Source organism: Gallus gallus, chromosome Z (assembly GCF_016699485.2).
Source record: "Gallus gallus isolate bGalGal1 chromosome Z, bGalGal1.mat.broiler.GRCg7b, whole genome shotgun sequence".
In the NCBI taxonomy this organism is placed as follows: domain Eukaryota; kingdom Metazoa; phylum Chordata; class Aves; order Galliformes; family Phasianidae; genus Gallus; species Gallus gallus.
Window position 1 is genome coordinate 15,483,524 of NC_052572.1, and position 19,214 is coordinate 15,502,737.

General features: G+C 43.1%; 1 long non-coding RNA gene across 1 annotated transcript; it reads left to right on the forward strand.

The window, feature by feature from the left end:
• The first annotated feature begins 3,843 nt into the window (after positions 1–3,843).
• LOC121108497 lies at positions 3,844–18,325 on the forward strand. Its single transcript, XR_005843039.2, has 2 exons — positions 3,844–4,167; positions 17,220–18,325. It is a non-coding gene; the product is annotated as an uncharacterized LOC121108497 (long non-coding RNA).
• The last annotated feature ends 889 nt before the right edge of the window (positions 18,326–19,214 follow it).

Genomic DNA, 19,214 nt, shown 5'->3' on the forward strand with positions numbered 1-19,214 from the left:
AGCAGGATGGATGTGAGGGCTACTGAAATGCTTAAAAATGCAGCATCTAATATGAGTGTTGTTGCATAGAGTTCTGTGTAATCTAGCCACGAGAAAAATACTATAATGGGTCTTTCTGACAAGACTTCCATCTGCATCTCTCTCTCTCTCTCTCTCACGCACACACATCTTTCTGTTTGTCTTCTCTATATTCTGCTTCTATTACCAGAAGTTTGTTAATTCGGCATTTCAACGTTGTTGGCTTTAGGAACTCTTCCCCCCCCTAACCCTCCCCACACCCCCCTCCCCCCCTTTTTTTTTGCCAGGCTGAAAAAAATATCCCCCAAACCTCCACTTAACGGCACAACTGGTATGTATAAATAAAATCTTCATTTTTTAAAGTGACGTGGATGTGGTTTACTCTGCAGCCTCAGTAATTTAAACAGCACCTATCTGCTGCAGATAGAGTTGCTATGCACGTCTCTACTAGTGAGTTTGAAAATTCGAACCCGGCTTTGATTTATTTCCTTTCTATCAGTGATTAATGCGCCGTAATTAGCTAATCTCAAAGTCATTATTTACAACTGGGGCAGACAAAGGGAAAAACTGATGATCCAGCACTTAAGTCGGTTTGAAATTATGAAACGGAAAGAAATGTTTAGGTCTCGGTTCGGAACCGGCCAGCCCAGCTCCAGGGTTGTCTCTGGAATAATAGCAACAGCAACAATAATAACGTTTTAGTAAATCCATTATCACTGCTGGTTTTTAGTGGCATTCTTTTTTTTTTTTTTTTTCCTTTCTTTCTTTCTTTTTTTTTTTTTCCCCTGGGCCGAAAACGTACTCGCATCGTCTCCGAGATTCAGGAAGAAAAAAACTAATAATAATTAGGCGTCTGCTGGGAGCCACCTCTGGCATTTGTTGCAGGGCGAAGGACGGAGCCGAGCGCGTCCTGCCGCAGGGCGCGGTGTGATCCCGCGGCTCCCCGTGCAGCCCACCCGTGCTCGTGGGGCTCCGCGCCGCTCCCTTCGCCCCGGCGCTGCCCGCAGCCGGATGACCTCGCGCGGGACGGGGCCGCTGGGGCGAGGCGGGGCGGCGGGGCCCACCCGAGCTGCCCTGCGCTGCGCTGCACCTCCGGGGCTGCCGGGGGTCCTGGCTGGTGCCAGCCGGCTTCCTCGAGTTGCACAGAAGACTGGTAGCTCCGTCAAATCCTGGGGTGTTCTTTCCCCCCTTCTCTCCCATTTTGACTGTGGGAATCTGGCTCTCTAATAATAAACTATTCCCTCCGCCCCCGCCGCTCCTCTCCGGGGAAGATAGGGACGCTTTCGTTTGATCTGGAAATGGCAGGGGAGGCGGGAAATAAGGCATCTATGAAAATAGCAGGGAGGGAAATAAGCAATTCGATTAGGATATTTTTTACATTTTTTTTTCTTAAGAGTGAGAAAAACCAAACCAAAACAACAACAACAACAACAAAACAACCAACAACCCGAGGGGTGAGAGAACGGGGGCTGAGCAAGTGTGTCTGGTGTGAACGGGCGCTGATTGACCAAGGGAAGACGTGTAAACGTTCTTTGTTCCGATGCGCCTTGCTAGAGGCTCTCGAAGATCATCATTATCATCACTAAAATATTAGCACCTAAGAGAGGGGAAAAAAATAGTAACGGGCAAAAACACCTAGCAAAGCAGAAACACTGGGGATTGTATTTTACAAGCTAAGCAGCTTCCCCACCCAGTTTACCCTGTTTATCATTCCAGGGGGAAAAAAAATCTGCAACCTTTTCAGTTGCTACTCGCTCTTCCCCTCCCTCCCCCTCACTCCTTCCCAAACAAACAATGTGTTACAGATGATCGCCCCACGCCCGGTGAAACGCAGCGACAGGGAGTAAAAGGGAGGGAGCGGGCACGGGAGGGGAGCCGAGCGCTGCGGGAACATCCAGGGCAGCACGGGACGGCCTCCCTCCACGAGGACCAACATCTCCTCCTCACATGCTTTCCTCTTCTTCCTCCTCTTCTTGTCTAATAAAGGATGGATTGAGACAGAGACATGAGTTATGCTTGACGCTACCTAGCCTTTGGAAAAACGAATCCGGGCTGTAAACTCCCAAGAATTTGGTATGGGATTTTGGTTCTGGGAAATGCCCCTGTTTGTCCTAAATCCAACCACAAAGGAGGGGGCCGGGTGATGTGGGGGACATCTGTTTAATTTCAAGCAATAAATATGCCGGATCTGTGGCTGTTTGGGGGTTTCCATTTTTAAAGATGATTAATCCCACCTCCGCCCCCCTTTTCAATTCGACTGTAAAGAAATGGATTAGGAATGGTATCAAGAAGGATTATTCATTTATATCAGACAGATGGAGCTGTACAGTAGGGCTTCAAAGAAACAAAGAAAATGGTTTCTAAATGGTTGTTTGGCATGAATTATTTGGTGGATTTGCAAACAAGCAAGGCGCAGCACTGTACAGCAAGATGTAGGGGAAACCCATCTGGCACCTTCCCTTTCTCCACCTGGAGCTGGGGTGTTCTGGGCAGGTAGAGGAGGGCAGACCTGGCCCACAGGGACCAGAGCCGCCAGCAGCAGGCTGCTCCGTCCTGCGGCTGCCGAGCTGCGCTGCCGGCGGGGGCCGCGGCCACCTGCCTCTGCCGGCTGCAGGGGACTCTCAGATGAAGCCTCTGCTGTTGCCTTCGGCACCGCACCCCGCGCCTCCTCCCGCCTGGCCCGCTCCTCTCAGCCCCGCGTTAAAGTTTGGCGCTTGGTCCGGGAATGGGGGTTGGGGGAGGGGTGTGTGTGCGTGTGCGTGGGGGGTGGGGGGGAGAATAAAGAAGCCACAAACTTTCGGAAGTGTTTTCAGCCGAACCAGTTCCCCTGCGATTTGTGTTTCTACCGACATTTTTCAGGTCAGCCCCGTGCTGAAATCTCCGGCCATTTCCAACAGTTTTCAAATGTGATTGACACATATGTTAATGGTTTGTTTTTGTGCAAGGCTGCTCTGCAAATTTCCAACACAAACACATTGTGTAGATCAGATGTTAAGTATAAAAATGGTTTATTGATTGAAATAATAGAAGCATTATTTTGATTTGTCCTGACATGATGGCTGATTTATAGATTCCTACCTCATTGATTTCTTCTTGTCCAGGCAGAGGGAAATGATCAAATCTCATGAAAATACCCTTTTGTACTAATTAGGAACCCTAGATGGACATTATATATTAATACCTTCTTTTCTTTTCTTTTCTTTTCTTTTCTTTTCTTTTCTTTTCTTTTCTTTTCTTTTCTTTTCTTTTCTTTTCTTTTCTTTTCTTTTCTTTTCTTTTCTTTTCTTTTCTTTTCTTTTCTTTTCTTTTCTTTTCTTTTCTTTTCTTTTCTTTTCTTTTCTTTTCTTCTCTTCTCTTCTCTTCTCTTCTCTTCTCTTCTCTTCTCTTCTCTTCTCTTCTCTTCTCTTTCTTCTCTTCCATTCTTTTTTTTTCCTTTTCCTACTCTTTCCTTCTTTCTCTATTTCTTCTCCCCTTACTTTCTCATTCCCTCTTTCCTTCTCTTCTTCTTTCCTTCCTTCCTTCTCTCTCCCCCCCCCCCCCCCCCCCCCCCCCTTTTTTTTCCTAATGGGATTTACCAGATTTATTCTCTGCACCATGGAGTTGGTACGCGTGTGCGTATATTTTTTTATCTTTCATACATCTGTTTTCACTTTGCTCTTTCAATGAACTGTAGCAGACAATAGTGAGAGAAACATCTGAAAATGCAAGGAAACACAGTTGCATATGTGTTTCATTTCTGCGGGTTAGTCAGAGAAAACAACAAAAGGACAGCTGGAGGGGGGGGGGGGGGGGTGGTGGATAAAACACACTTACAAAGGGGATTTTGACCCTGCAAGTGGGGAAGCCGAGTACATCGAAAAAGACTGCAAAAAGTAAGGAAGAACTGTAGAAATGAAGCAGAGAAGAGTGTCAGGAAGAACTGTTCAAGAAAAGAATAAGAAGTTAAGGTCCTGCTAGATGTTCCCCGGCCTTTTTAAAAAGGAGATTTAGAAAAAGACAGCTCAATCTGCATAAACAATCTGGGAAGATGCACCTGCCGAAAGTGTGTGTATGTTCTGTGCACACACGTGTGTGTTTTTCCATTTGTACGTTTATAATGGGGAGATCTAGAGCGTACCAACGCTCTAATTGCAATCGTGCGTCGAAGGGGTAAGTCATACAACTCTCTCTTTTCAGAACGGAAAGCCAAATCCTTTGAATTGCGATCAACAGCCGTATCTCAGGCAGTGCTGGTTTGACTGGAGTTTGCTTGTGTTTGCTTGTCTGTTTGTGTTGCTTTTTTTGGTCGTGAAGGGGACAGGGTTCATTGGGAGACAACCAGATGGGGAGGGAGGGCAATCTCATTGTCTGTTTGCCAGAAGATCTTGTTTTGCCCTGGAAAAGGCGATCAAACGCAGCCAGGGTCCACTCAGGAAAGTAAAAGGGATGGGAAGGCGGGGGGGCTAGGGGGGGAGAAAGAAGAGTGGGTGCATGTGGATTTAATAGCAGTGAAAGTATTACAGGGAGATCAGATTTAGCGGGCGAGCGAGAGGGAGCTTTTGAACATCTGTCTAATGCAGCCAATAGAAGCGACATTAGTGATATTGGAGAGAGGCAGACGCTGCCGCCGATCGGGCTGGGATTACGGGAGCCTTCCCAATCCGATTAGCCGCTGTCCCTCTCCTGCCCGCGGCGGAGCCGCAGCCTCGGGCGCCCGACGCCGCCGCGCCAGGAGCGGCCCCGCGGAGCCCTCCGGACGGCACATCGGTGGCCCCGCGGTTCCGGTCGAGCCACTGGGGCTGAATATTCAACGACACACCGCGGTGAAATTCCACCCCACCCCCGGGGAAACCTTTATTCTACGGCTAATTGCAATTTCCAATTCCACTTTACACTTCATCACAGAGGAGGTTAGGAAACAGGATTCCTCCGTATAATTATTGGCCTCTTTAATCCTATTCCACGGCAGATCACCTCTCACCGCAGAGTCCAATTGTCCCCTCCTCCCCGTTTTACCAATAATTTAAACTAGTGTATATAAAAACCCCAGTCTGCATAATTTTAGGCAGCACACCCACGCCTCCGAGCGCGGAGCACAGCGCATCAATGGGCTGCGGCCCCGCGCCGAGCAGCGCCGAGCTCCTCCCGCGCCCGGCTGCCTCCCACTCCGCATCGCCCGGCGGGTCTTTTCCCTCCTGCTTGCTTACCGAGTCGATTATTCTAAAAGCTTTCCCTGATTAGTGACGGGGAAGTTACGCACACAGAAATACACATCCACGAGCTCCTTCCACCTAAGCAGCTATCTCTTGCCCGCACGCGCTCATACGCCTTACAATCCATGTTTGCCTGTAACCGTAGCTTTTAAAGCAAAGCGCATCTACCTCCCTCTCCAGTGAGGGGAAAATGCCTGCAGTTTGTACCTCCAGGCGTTACAACATGCCTCAGCCCAGCTGAGAGCAACCCTGCAGCTCGAGCACAAAGGAGTGTCACTGCCTCCAGCTCTGCCAGGGACACTGCAGGGACACTGCCGGGGACACTGACAGGGGCTGCCGCGGGGCTCTCGAGTGCTTTCAGGCTCAGCCTTGCTCCTGCCTCTCCACAAGCTGCCTTACCACCCGGTAGCAGCTATCCGATACATGACTCAACAGCTGACTAGCATCCAGCTCATGAATTACAGAAAATTGACGACCTGCTTAAAATTCACTGCAGTGAATTTGTAACGTTTGCATTTTTACGTGACAGTCATCTTACAGGGAGATAACGTCTAACAGCTCCTGGCTTTCCCCCTAGTAACAGAATGGGAATAACAAGGCAAAGGCCAAGAAGTGCCTCTCTGACGCACACGTAGCACAGCACATGGCACAGCACAATGCCATCATTCTCGTGATTTGTAACACGTCAGCATAGTGTACCTGTCTCTGAGATACCACCCAGTTTGTTACTGTTTGTTTTCCTTATGAACGGTAAAACCTTATTCTGAAAGTGCACGTGGACCAATCTAACAGCTCTTGGACCTCTGCAGATCACACACCACAGTTACCGTGTCAAAAGATAGCTGATCTTGGTGGTAAGTCTGCATCAGTGATCTACTCAGTTGTGGTTGGGACAAACAGCTGATGGTAGAACGAGAAGACACCACTGGTGGAGAAGGCATCTCAGGAAACCAGTATAGGGTCTTCTGGGTTTTCACACTTCCAAATTATGGCATTCGAACAAACATGTAAAGAAACAATTCACATCAGCTTTCCAGTTCCCGAGTAGTTCTTTTTTCCCCAGTGTCTTCAGAGATCATGACTTCCCAGGTTTGACCTGGGAGTCCTAGGAGTTTAGGAAGAACAAATCCTTTCCTAGCAGCATGCCCTGCATTTCTTTTGTTCCCGAAATTTCAGCTTATTGCACAGTTCTGTTTATCCTAAGCAATGTACTTCCCTTCAAGGAAGTTCTTATTTTCCTATTAAATCTCTGATTTCTCAATAAAACAAAGAGCTTGCATCATTCTGGTTGTTTCTTGTCCTGGAATGACAAGTCTTCTATGGGGTTGGTGCCAAAGGCATTCGTTCTTCCTCCCATTGACCAGTGGGTGACAGTTTGGGGTCAGTGTCTTTCACATATGTGCGTGCACAGTTCAAAGCTCTGTAGAGCTCCAGGACACACTTTTGCTGGTTAGTAGAAAACGAATTTTATCTTCTTGATTCCTAAACATCTTATGAAATATATTTAAATATTGCTCTAGGTCATTTTCCTCCATTTAATTTTTTGTTAGTTTATTACTAGAGTTTTTGTTTGGTTTGGTTTGTTTTTTTTTTTTCCTTACTGCAGATATTTCTCCAAATCTTCTAATTATTTTTTTTTTAAATAAAACAAACATGAACTCAAATGAAAATGGTGACAGATTCAGTTCATAGGAATGAAAGGTTGAAAATAGAAATCTCTGATATCTAACATTATCACCTGGATTTTACTGTACAGTGAGAAGACAGTGCTTTTCTACACTTCTTCCATAATTTCAATGTTTTTTTTTTTATGTTGCAGTAGTTGAAAAATGTATCCAACACATTCTGGATAATGCAATGGATTCCAGAATGTATCCACTTTTGACTGGGGCTAATACTTATTTTAAAGCTCTTTTGAGTCATGTATGAAGTGCATGAATTCCTGTTCAATTCCATGTCTGCTCATAATGAGGCACGGCTCTTGCTGGGAACTCCAGGGTTCATAAAATGTGTATGATAACGAATATCAAAACTGAAAGAGCAGAACCCACTTCTCTATAGGTTTATATCTGAAATTACCAACCTCCCTTCTTGGCTTCTGTGATGGTATCTATGAACAAAAATGAGCAGGGAGTATCAGGGTGCAGTCGGTGGGACAAAGTCAGATTGCAGATTCTCCTACTGGATTTATCACTCATCACTAAATAAGAGCTATTTTGTTCACGTTATTTGAACACCAGTTCCACAGAGCACACAGCTCCTGGAGTGGCCATGGGCAAGTGGAGTGGCTTTTAGAGAATAATGAATTGGCAGAGTATTTGTGTTTTGAATATTATTGCAGCTGTTCCTGCTGAACCTGTCAGAGGTCAAACTCTGTTATGCCAGACACTAATCAAACCAGGAACCAGAATGCTTGTCCCTGCCTGGTTCTTCTTTCACAAACAGGAAATCCTGCCTCCTATTTTGGCAGGTTTGGTTGTGTCACTGTTGCTAGCAGCACTGCTTCACCATAGCATGAAGTGCAGCAAAGTTGGATAAAACATACTGGATTTAGCTAAAACTTCTGTGGTAAGGCTCAGAAAAACAAAGCAAAGCAAAACAAAATGAACAAACAACAAACAAACAAACAAACAAAAAAACCCCAAAACAACCAACAACAACAGAGAAATGGGAGAGAAGAGAAAGAATGCCCTTGTATTAGGGGTGAAAAACACTGTTCAGAGAAGGAGTTACTGACATTACATATTTTTATTTTCACAGAATCATAGAATCATTAAGACTGGAAACATCTCTAAGATCATCTAGTCCAACCACCAACCCATCCCCACCATGCTTACTAACCATGTCACTCAGTGTCACATCTAACCTGCTCTTGAACACTTCCAGGGATAGTGACTCCACTACCAAGAAATATTTTCCAGAAGGCCTTTGGAAAGTGTTGTCCATTGTCCCACCACTCCCTTATGTCCTTGAAATCTTAATGGATTTCTCAGGCAACTTGGACAGCTGTGCTAAGGAGGAAAGGAGCAGAGAGAACAAGTAAGGCTCAGGGCATTGAGGGAAGGGAACAGTTTCAGGCAGAAAAGGCCCCATTCGTATTCTCACCTCTGCAAAGTCATCCTTCTGTCTCTCCTGATCTCATCTATGTACACACATGTGCACTCACACACCACACGCGTACTTGGATCTTCTTGATTGAGCAGCCTGTCATGGCAACGTATCATCCTACGGCTGTACTAGTGCTAAGAGAGAAGGATAAAGGACTGAGGTGGTGGGGGATTCAGCAGTGGTGTCTGGGTGCTCCATGCTGTGTAGGTGTTTGTGATTGTGACTGGTGAGCAGTAAGAAGGGAGCTAGCAAGAGTGGATTCTAAATAGTACTTTTTTTGTTTACCATTAATTTGAAGGCCTGGGAAGAACACAAAACCGATGGCTCTGGCAGTGGAAGTCATTTGTCTCTGCTGAGGACATGGCACCCTTGGGTATCTGATGCACCCTGACATTGCCCTGCTAGCACCCTGCTAGCACTCTGACAGTGCCCCTAACCTGGAAGATAACTGAGACAAGCTGCTCCCTGATCACACTGACATCAATCTGCTCAGTAAAATCAAAGTCTGGTACAAGCCTGGTGTAAGTGAAGTGAGAAACAACTTAGGAGATAGTGATTTGAGCTGTTTGGCCCAAGTGTCAGCTCAGGGGCTGTTACGTACTGTGCCATACACAGAGAAGAAAACAGACTGTGTTGGGCATGCTAGTCAGTGGGTGGCTGGACATCCCTTGCACACGTTTCTGTGGTGCAGGTGGGGCACATCTCTGAGACCACAGCAGTAGTCTGGAGCTGTAGGTAGTGTTTCTCCTTGCCAGGCAGACTGTGTAAAACACTGTGAATGCTGAGATTCCAGTCCCTTACCAAGTGAGAAGATATATCAGTGTTGAATGATGGCCAGACTAGCTGAAAACATGATCATTCCCTTTTTGTCTGCATCTCTTCCATCTATCACTTGTCACCAGGGACAGATTTTCAGTTCTATTTTTTGGGAGTGATCATGGTTTGATAAAACCTTTTCATTACATGCAGGAGTGTGTCCCCATTAAGTAAAAATTACAAAAAAATGAAGGAGTGAGAAGCTTTCTTTGACAAGCAATTGCACTTTCCTAATTTTGGGCAGTACTCTCGTAAGTCTGATTGTGTCTGTAAGCCCTTTTTATTTCACCTGAGGCAGATGACACCGGATGTGACACCAGCAGTAGGACACAGCCATGCAGTTGGAACAGCAGAAAAGAAAGGACCTCTTTGTAAATAAATTGTGTTTTAAGTATTCCTTGGGCTAGGCAGCAGAGCAAGGTGCACCTGAGTGAGATCATTGTATCATCTCCACCCTCTCCCCCCATTTATAATCCACGCATAGGCAAATAGAAACTAAATTTCCACTGTTGCAACACTGTGGAGAAATAACTGCTTGGCCACCCATTGCAGAAAATGATGGCCTATACTTTTTTTGTTGATTCTTTCCCTGTAAATTTTGACCCACACAGTTGAAAGGAATTCTCTGTTTCTGAAAAAGGCTTGAGCTTTTGGCAAAACAGTCACTTTTAATCATGTATATCTTTAATCTTGCTATATTTTTGTTCTCTAAAATTGTTCTCCGTTCAGCACCAGTACTATTATTTGACTGCAGAAATAGCAGGGCTTTCTTTGTTATTTCCTGTGAATGTTTGCATTCCAAGTGTTTTGAATATGCTCAGGGGTTGACTTCGCCTGTTGTGCTTACAAAATTCAGGAGATTAGCATTCAGCTTTGGCTGTGATTTATATCCCTACCAAAGATCTTTGGTCAAACATGGAATATAAAAACAAACCTAATTCTAATGACATTTCTGGGCCAAGCTCAGCCATGGGCAGCATGGTGGCACAGGTCATGTGCGGGCGATGTCTTGGTCAGAGGCAGAGTGATAGCAGACATGGTTACACCAGGGTGCCACAAATGAGACTGGCTTTCAGTCCATGGATGAAACAAGGGTATCTTAAGCTGGTGGAGAGATTGTGTGTGCGGTGTGCGTATCAGGGAAAGTAAAGCTTTATCCCACACTGGCAGTATAAACAAACCTTAATCTGCTTGTATTTGTGTTTCATTTCCAGAATGATGTAGAAGAGTCTTAGGGCTGATCTGAGCTGTGCAGTGCAGTCAGGTGCAGAGCCAAAGCTCTCGGCATCCAGTGAGCCCCCACAGTGGGCTGTGGGTTAGCTCCAGCGCCTCCGGGCTGGATGTGGGCTGAAGCTTCCCTGCCATCTGTGCACCAGTCCTGCACACAGCTGTGCCTTCTTGCCTTTGCCACCAGTGTTCTGCTTTTTCAACTTCTCACCCTGTTTCCACCTTCTACTTAGCAGCTCTAATTGCAGATTTCTGATGCTCATTTCTTATTCTCTTTTCCTGGGTTGCTGCAATCTTCCCAACTCATCAGTGCTATAACTCAGTCAGTATATCCTTCCCAGTATGCCCAGCTTGATGCGTCTGACTGTGCTTTACAGAGCTGGAGGAGGGCATATGTGGTCTGGACATACTAGAAGTTGTCTGAAGATACAGAATCTGAGGATCAGCTGTGACAAGAAAACACACATTTATTTAATTTAAAGCAACCCTATCCATTCTCTGTACAGCACTGTGTAGCTGCCCTGGCAGTGGTAGGGACACCCACCACAGGAACCTTCAAACTGTAACCACAGAGCAGGTTAGGACTAACAAAGGTATTACATCTCCTTCCTCCAGGTGAAATGAAAGACACCACTAAACATCTTATTGCAAAATAGCTGTAAGCTCAGAAGCTGCAGCTGGTGGGGTATGGGGCTGAGTACAGCCCTGAGAGAGAGCGACTGAGCGAGGCTGTAATGGGATGTGAACTGCAGCAGCTGCAGCTGCCTCACTGCTCCTCCAGCCCCTCAGTTCCTGCCCTGCACCTCTCCCTCTACTGTGCTGCTGTGCATGTTTGTGCAACAGCACCTGCGCTTGGAGCAGTGAATAATTGGGCTAAAAATAACCCAGTAAAAATACACCAAATCTGTGGCCATGTTTCATTTGTGTAAAGCCACAGTGCTGTGAAGCTGCTGTTAATAAGCTTCCCTGGAATTACTCTAAAATCCCAGGAAATAAGCAGTTGTCTGCACAGCATGAAGGAGAGATGGTGAGGAGAATGAGAGGAATATAACTCTGAGGAGAAGAGCGATGGAGTTTTTCAGATGTAGGACTCAACAAGAAAACATAAAATTGGGGAAATAAATCAGCTTTATGCTACCAAGGTGTACGAGCAGTGACAACTTGCGTTCAATGCTCATGAAGAAAGTTTTAGCAATTAAACATTTCTTTTTGTAGCGTCATTTTCCTCAGGAATGAATCTGTTAAAATCTGGTATTTCGTAGCTTGTCCTGCACTAACAGTCAGGCTGGGCCATGTGTTTTCAGAGCCCACAGTCTCATGACATGGGTGTAACCGTGGAGGGTCTCCTTAAAGCTGGTATCAGGATGGAGGCCTCTGTATGGCCCCATGACATCTGTCTTTGTGTGACTTGAGAAGTGATCTGGGCCCCAGCACAGAAATGTGTCCAAGACTGTTTCCCTCTGCATACAGCGCTGAATAGAAGAAGATATCCATTCTGTTTCAGTACAGATTCAAATAGTATCAATTTATTAATGCTAATAAATGAAAAAAATACAGAAAAGTAAGTATCCGCACTTCAGCAAACATCAGCTATATATAAACATAACAAGATGCTTTTCTTAGCCTTTCCAGAGGCAATAAAATCCTAGTATGCCATACAGACTGTGCGATGAGATAACACGAGTGTTATTATGAAGCGGTCATGAGGATGACGCTGTTTTCTAAGGAACTACAGTCCAATTACTGAATGACAGAATCATCTGGCTATTCTCACTTTTTTTTTTTTTTTTTTTTTATAATATCCTACTGTGGATTGTTTTCCCTGAGCTTTCTAGAAGATACTTTTGCCCTTAATAAAATAAATTCATATTCATTTACCATAATGAAATTCAAATTAACTTTCAGTTTAGGGCTTTAGCTTCTGATAACAATTTCTTATGTAAAGCAGAAGCTATTTTAAGTCTCTCTCTCTCTCTTTCTCACTCAAGGAATAGTGTAATGGGCTTTGATTGGCTATCTATAGCAACCCTGGAGTGCTTGACTCTTTTATTTTAGCACTCTGCAATGAAAATATTTAATCCGTGCATAATATTTAGAATGTTAGCACCAAAGTCCATTTGATAAAATAAATTTTATGTGTTATTTACGGGGAAGACACTTAAGGATTTCAATAATTCTTTAAAATATTTACATTTTTTTTTTCTTCTGACTTTTTGTTTTACACTGTGTTTTATGGGTCTTCATTTCTATTTGATGTAGGTTTTGGACTTCAGATTTATGGCTCAACACCTCACAACAAATTTTGTAAATATTCTGTGGGGGCTTGGTCCTGAAACATAAACACTTCTTCCTATTGAGGCTCTGAGGAAAACCAGACCCTCTCATTTATTATGTGATATCCAGAAGGCTAAGGAGATTTTGATCTCCTTTTTCAGGAACATCTTCTTCAGTAAGAAAAATGAAATGTCATCATGCTAAGGTGAATCATAATAAATGTTATGTCTTGGCTGACACTGAAAAACAAATCAAAGAAAGTTGTGAGAAATATTGGCGACTTTTTTTTCCACAGAGATTTGGACCAGCTTTATAAATTAAACAGCACGTGATGACAGCTTGGGGGCAGTAAGTAAACCATTCAGTAGATAATCTCCATAGTAACAAAAAAAGTTTAACCATCTCAAACCAAAATAGCACATCTGGAGTTGGCTGTGTCATATGGCAAGAAGGAATATTTTATTGTTGTCAAAAGTCACGGCACACAAGAAGAGGGTGCACACTTTAATTCCTGTTAGCAGAAACTGGTGAAGTGCAAGCAGAGCATTCAGGAAGGCTCTGATCCTGTAAATCATTATCTATTTGCTCAGCTTTATACTCTGTAAGGGTCCCCTTGTGATCCATCTGCTGTCTGCAACTTCAGTAAAAGCTGTCTTTTTCTTTCTGGACATGAAGTCCAGCCCTAACAATTCTGGCTCTTGTGAGCTGTCCTAAGTCACAACAGCAGAATTCATTTGAGTAACAGCTGAAGCCTTGTGCTCCTAATTAGTAGCATTTAGCTTTAATTGCACTAAATGTTGAAGCTGAAGAACCACTGTGCATGAGAGAGATGATTTTATGTATGAAAGAAAAGAGGGAATCATCTAGTTGGTGTGGGCGCTCTTACTTGGTGATAAAGATTAAGTTGCTGATGCAGAACTCCAAACTGTAAGGATGAAACTGCAAGTGGAACCCATTATCTGTTCCTGAAAATGAGAGCCCAAGAGCCTTGTGCTGCTTCTTGCTCGAGCTGCATGCACTGTTGGTCATGCCTTGCTGGGCTGTGCGTGTGGCTGAGGGCAGGAAGTACCCATGGGTGGCTGCCAGGAGCCTGGACCTCACAGCTCCTGCATCACAGCGCTCATTTCTGGGCTTCGCTGCAGTATCTGGATTCATCCCTAAGCAAATAGCCAATGAAATAAGTGGGTATGATCTCCGTTCTGTCTCTATGGTATACTTTACCATTTCAGCCAGACCATCTGCACAGAGGAATGGAGCAATTTGCAGGGATGGACACAAACTTTGCCCTGGAGATAAACCATTTTGGAGACTTCGCACTTCCTGCAGCTGTTCATGGAATGAAATATTTACCCAGCCCCTTTTGCTTAGAGCTGAGCTCAAGGGCACTCTCTGAGCTGTGAAGTCCTATGCTGTTGGCCAGCTCTCTGTGTCTGTGAGAGCTCTGCATCCAGCTAAGGTCTCATGAAGGTAGTCAGCTCTGCAATGCTTCTCTCATGCTTCAGCTACACTCACCCCTATCTCAGTACAGGGAAGGCTCTAACACCCAGGTGGTATCTCAGTATCCTTGATCGAGCCAACTTTCTCCAATCCATCAGAGTACTTCAGAAAAGCCGATAGGGCCAATGTGGGTTCAGGGTCATCAGCTAGAGAGATCCCAAGGTTTATCTCAGTAGTTAAAGACAGCAGATACTGCACAGCCTCACTCATTCCTAGCACCATTTCCTTCCGTGTGGTGTCACAACATAGTCTGTTTCTGTGTTTCTGCACTATCCACTTCTGTTGCTCAGCCTTTTCCTTCTAGACCCAGTATAGGCTCCTGGACAAACCCAATACCAGAAAAGCACAAAGCCCTGTGGACTGGGAGTGCCTCAGTGTGAGTAGCAGCTTCCTTCCCCTCCCAGGCTTGCAGGAGAGGGAGCTTGCTGACAACAAAACTTAACTGTACAAAAATCTTGAAACAAGGGTCAGGCCTTCTCTAAAGAATTCTAGCATGAAGGAAGAATCCTGCCTGTTTTTCTTGAACTCTCAAAAAATATACCTTAATACTGACCTAAAAAGATTGCTGCAGTTGCAAGCCAGGGTTTGCAGTCTTGGCACAGCAACATTTATGATAACAAATTATTTGACTTGAATCCTTCCAAGGCAAAAAAAGCATGCACAGGAGAGACAGTTTTATAAAGCTGGGCAATGAAGCAAGGTCAAACCCTCTAATCTAAATGCAACAGTCCTTACGTTACATCACAAGAAGCCTTCTAGGCAACCTTTCCATGGCTTGCTGAAATTGCACACTTCACAATCTTTCCTTTCATGCTTCCTTTGTTACATAATTTAGCAGGGATATTTTGGATGAGATTCTCATCGGCGTGCATTTATCTTTTAGCACAAATGGTTCCCCATCTCCTCCCCCTCCCTTGGGCTATCTGAGCTGGCTGGGCATTGTGTGCGGTTGGAGTGGAGGGCATTCTGGTAATTACTTTTCATTATTACCTTGCACAACAGCATCCTTTACAATTTAAGGTTGCCAGTGCTTCAGCAGCTCTGAGATCCCAACCCAGACTTTAATAACGTGTTGCTAAAAAGGGGGTTAAATGTTGTTTATACATCACATTTCTGGACGCGGCAAATTTCACTTGCACCTGCCAATGGCTTACTGATAAATATACACTGGTAGAAGTTAAACAGCAGTGGGCCAGTGAGTTAGATAAATGCCACATGACACCATAAGCATTGAAGGTTAGTGTTTTCCCAGCTCTCACACTCTGGTAGACATAAACTCTTTTCTTAAAACAGATTAAAAATAAATAAATCCTCTTAGCAAGGTAAAAAAAAATATATTAAAATGCATATTCAAAACACAAAATATATTTCTCTTAAAGTCTATCACAATCATCTGCTCAATTTCCTGCCTCTTGGATGTTAATTATGATTTACTCAAGATTTGTGGTCAATTTTTAAGTATAAAAGCATCTCATATGACTGGTTGCCAATTCTGAAGTCTAAAGGCCTTGCTTTATATTGCTGTAGTAGAATAGAGAATATAATCAAAGTTTGACCTTCAACTTTAATCCTATAAACAGAGAATTTGCTTACTTTACCTTGGAAACGGATGTGATTCATCACAGTAGCCCATAAATAACATGTCAAACTGTTAGACCGATCAATGAAAATAAGTTATTGAAAAATAATGTGATTGTAAGGTCTCTATGTAAACCAGCTTAGTGTTATTTTAAAATGAGGCAGGCTTGTACTTTGGAGTAATTTTTTTTCTTTTTTTTTTTTTGAGAAGGATTGTTTCTAGACATAAAATGCAGTAAATATTAAATATGTTGGGTGCACACTAGCTATTCTTTCTCAGGAAAAATACATTAAGGCAAAGAAGAAGTATGTCTCCAGCAGAAGAAATGGGTTCAGCTGAGATCAAAACTGCAAATGGCAGGTTTCCTTCTCTGCTGCTTAGTGCTGTGCCTAAACCGAAAATGCAGGATGAGTACTTGTGCATGTGGGTGCTCAAAGGAACGTGGCAGTCACTGAAAATATGTGTTGTGGATCTCAAAGATGCACAGAAGTTCTAGGAAGAGATCTAAGTCTCTACATTCTCATTGTGAATAACAGTCCTGAAGCCTGACAACAGCAGTTTGAATAGAACGTTGATATCTATTTCGTGGCTCATATTCTCAAGAGGAATACTCAAATAACAGTATCTTTCGCTATCGCCTTTCAGGTGTCTTCTTGCCTGCAAAAATTCTGATTTTAAAATTTGTCAGCATAGTTGCACAGTTATTCAAACAGTTATTCAGTTATTCACATGATATGCTTCACCCCCCCCCCCCCCCCCCCAAAAAAAAAAAATCATTGAGACACTGAACTGAATATCAAAATGAATCCTTGGCTTTGGTGCACAGATATTACTGCTATCTTATTATCTGGTTAGCCAGAACATCTACTTTACTGACATGGAGCATCAGGCTGATTTTAGCCTACTGTATCCAAATCAGACCTTGTCCAGAATTTAGACTGACTGGATGGAAAATTTGTTTCAACTCTTCATTTCAGTAATAGAGGAGATACCTCTCATATCTAAAAATTATACCAGTTATTTTAGTGCCAAAATACAAATAATATTTTTATCCTACTTTATTCAGAAGTTCTTGTTTGTACATGATGGAGTCTTTCAATGTAAATAATTAACATATGAATAGGCTTTATCAGTGTTCATTGAGAGTGGAAAGCAATGGAATAATATCCACTGACAGCTATGAACATTCTCTTTTTCCTTTCATTGGTGCCATAAAAATAAATGAAAATAAAGTCTTCACCTCAGTCAGAAAATATTCTGCTGAGATTGTGTAGTAAATTATTTGGAGAAAGAATATAAGATAAACAGAGATGGTTATAAGAAAGATTTTCTGACAGAACAGCTCTTTAGATTAATACGTTTTGCACAAATACAGCTTTGTATGTTCATTTGTTAGTATAATTGCAACTTAGCTGGAGTCAAAAGTATTCTGGATCTGCATCTTAATGGGGAACTCTGTTTTGGACTTTTCCTCTGTCATTTACTTAATTCATTTACTTATACCTCAGACACGGTGGAAGGAAATGAAGAAATCCTGTGCAGACTCTATGAATCTCTGCTGCTGATTCCCAGTAGCCCCAGGACATGCTCCTTTCTGCCCCCAAAGAAACACCATCTCCCTCGCCTGCTGCATCCCCCTGTTCCGCGTGAAGCCACTGCCTACCTCAGAGCAACAGCTTCACCCGAGCAAAGAGATTCATCAGCTCTGGCAGGAGGTCATCTCCGCGATCAGAAACGGGCTTTCCAGCATCAGTGGGTGATGTTCTGAGACTTTTCTTATGTCAATAGCAGAGCTGAGAGGATGCCTCACTTTTCCATCTGAATTTGTAGCATTACTGGAGCACAGCCGGGCAGCAGCCATCTCAGGACAAAAGTTTGATTTCCGTCATGCCCCATGGAGGCATCATAGAGAATGGTGAGGTTTGAAGAAAGATAATGAAATAGCTCAGGACTGTTTATGTAAACCTTCCCGGAAATCTGTGAGGTAGGAAGAGAGAAAGCACCAAGGTGCCTCTTACTAGTATAACAAATCGTGTTGCCATTCTCAGTTGCCTGGGACTGGTGCTTTCAGCTCTTCTGTGCTGGCTGTAAAATGAACTGACTTCTGCAGTCAGCATTTACAGACATGTTTCTATATACTGGTACTGAAAAAATCTTTTGCAGAATGACTTGCCTAGCCAATAAATCTTGCTTTCTATTTCTTCTTCTTCTTCTTCTTTTTTTTTTTTTTAATGTAACATTATATTAGACCATCAAGTGTTAAAATCATCCTTTTTCACAAAACTTATAAATGGCTTCCTTACTGTAACATCCCTGAAAGCACCCCGCTATCTCATTTTCTAAATCCTTCTGTAATATTTTGTCTGGTTTTATAGATCATTATTTTGAGCCTGAATATTTATTTGTGGAAAGAGAATAAATTTTGATAGGAATGCTGTAGGATCAGTTTTTTGATCTTTGTAGCACAGTTTTAAGCAGGTAAGATCTACTTAATGTTATAGAGGTCAAAATTGAAATTGCTGATTCTGGGAATAGAGAAGAAACTCCCCCTTTCAGTGCTTTAATTTCTCTAAGAAACCAACCATAAATAAATAAAAAGAATGTGGAAATAAAACTTTTTGTTGTTGTTATTATTACTGTTTTATTAAAAGGGCAGAATAGCAGTACCATGTCATTACTTCTTTCTCTTATGTCTCTGTCTTTTTCTCACCCCAACATATGCTATGGGGCAGAAATCTTTTTTGTCATTTATACTGGTAATGTAACTAATTCACCTACGCATGCTGTGCTGATCTCATAACATACCATTTTATCTCACACGTTACTCAACATGTTACAGAAAAAAAAACTGAAATATCAGAAAAAAATAATTGAGGGACATAAGGCAGCAACTGATGCAAGAGAAGTGGTGCTGAGGTTTATAGATGTAGTTAATACTACTGTAAGCAGCACTATTGCTGGCAATCCTATCAGTTTAAGAAAAAAAGTCACTTACTGAGTTCCTTGTATAGGGTTGAGCAACTCACTAAAAATAAATCATCTGTTCCTTTCTACTGCCATGAAATAGAGGAGAAATATAAGCATTGTTGTTAACAACAAGGCTGACCTTTGAGATTCTGCTGCCCTAGAGCTGACGAGATTATAGGGGAAGGAGAGTTTATAGCAGAGATTTTAGAAACAAATGCTTTACGATTTCATTCTACATTTGGAAAAAAATACTGCAGAAAAACATTCGGTCCTCTGGGACATCTCTCATGACTCTTATACATTCCCCCATCAGATTCAGCTTCTATAAAATCTCATGATGTGTTTGTACTGCATCGTTGCCAACTCTCACTGTTTTATGGCAAAACTTCACATAACTGATACTGGAGTAACACTGCTACCTGAGCATCTCATTATTCACAAAGAAGTAGAAAAATATGGGTGTCCAGCTGATGGGGCTGTAGGCAGGATCACTAATCATGTGGACACCAAAATAAATAATTAACTATTGTTTATAA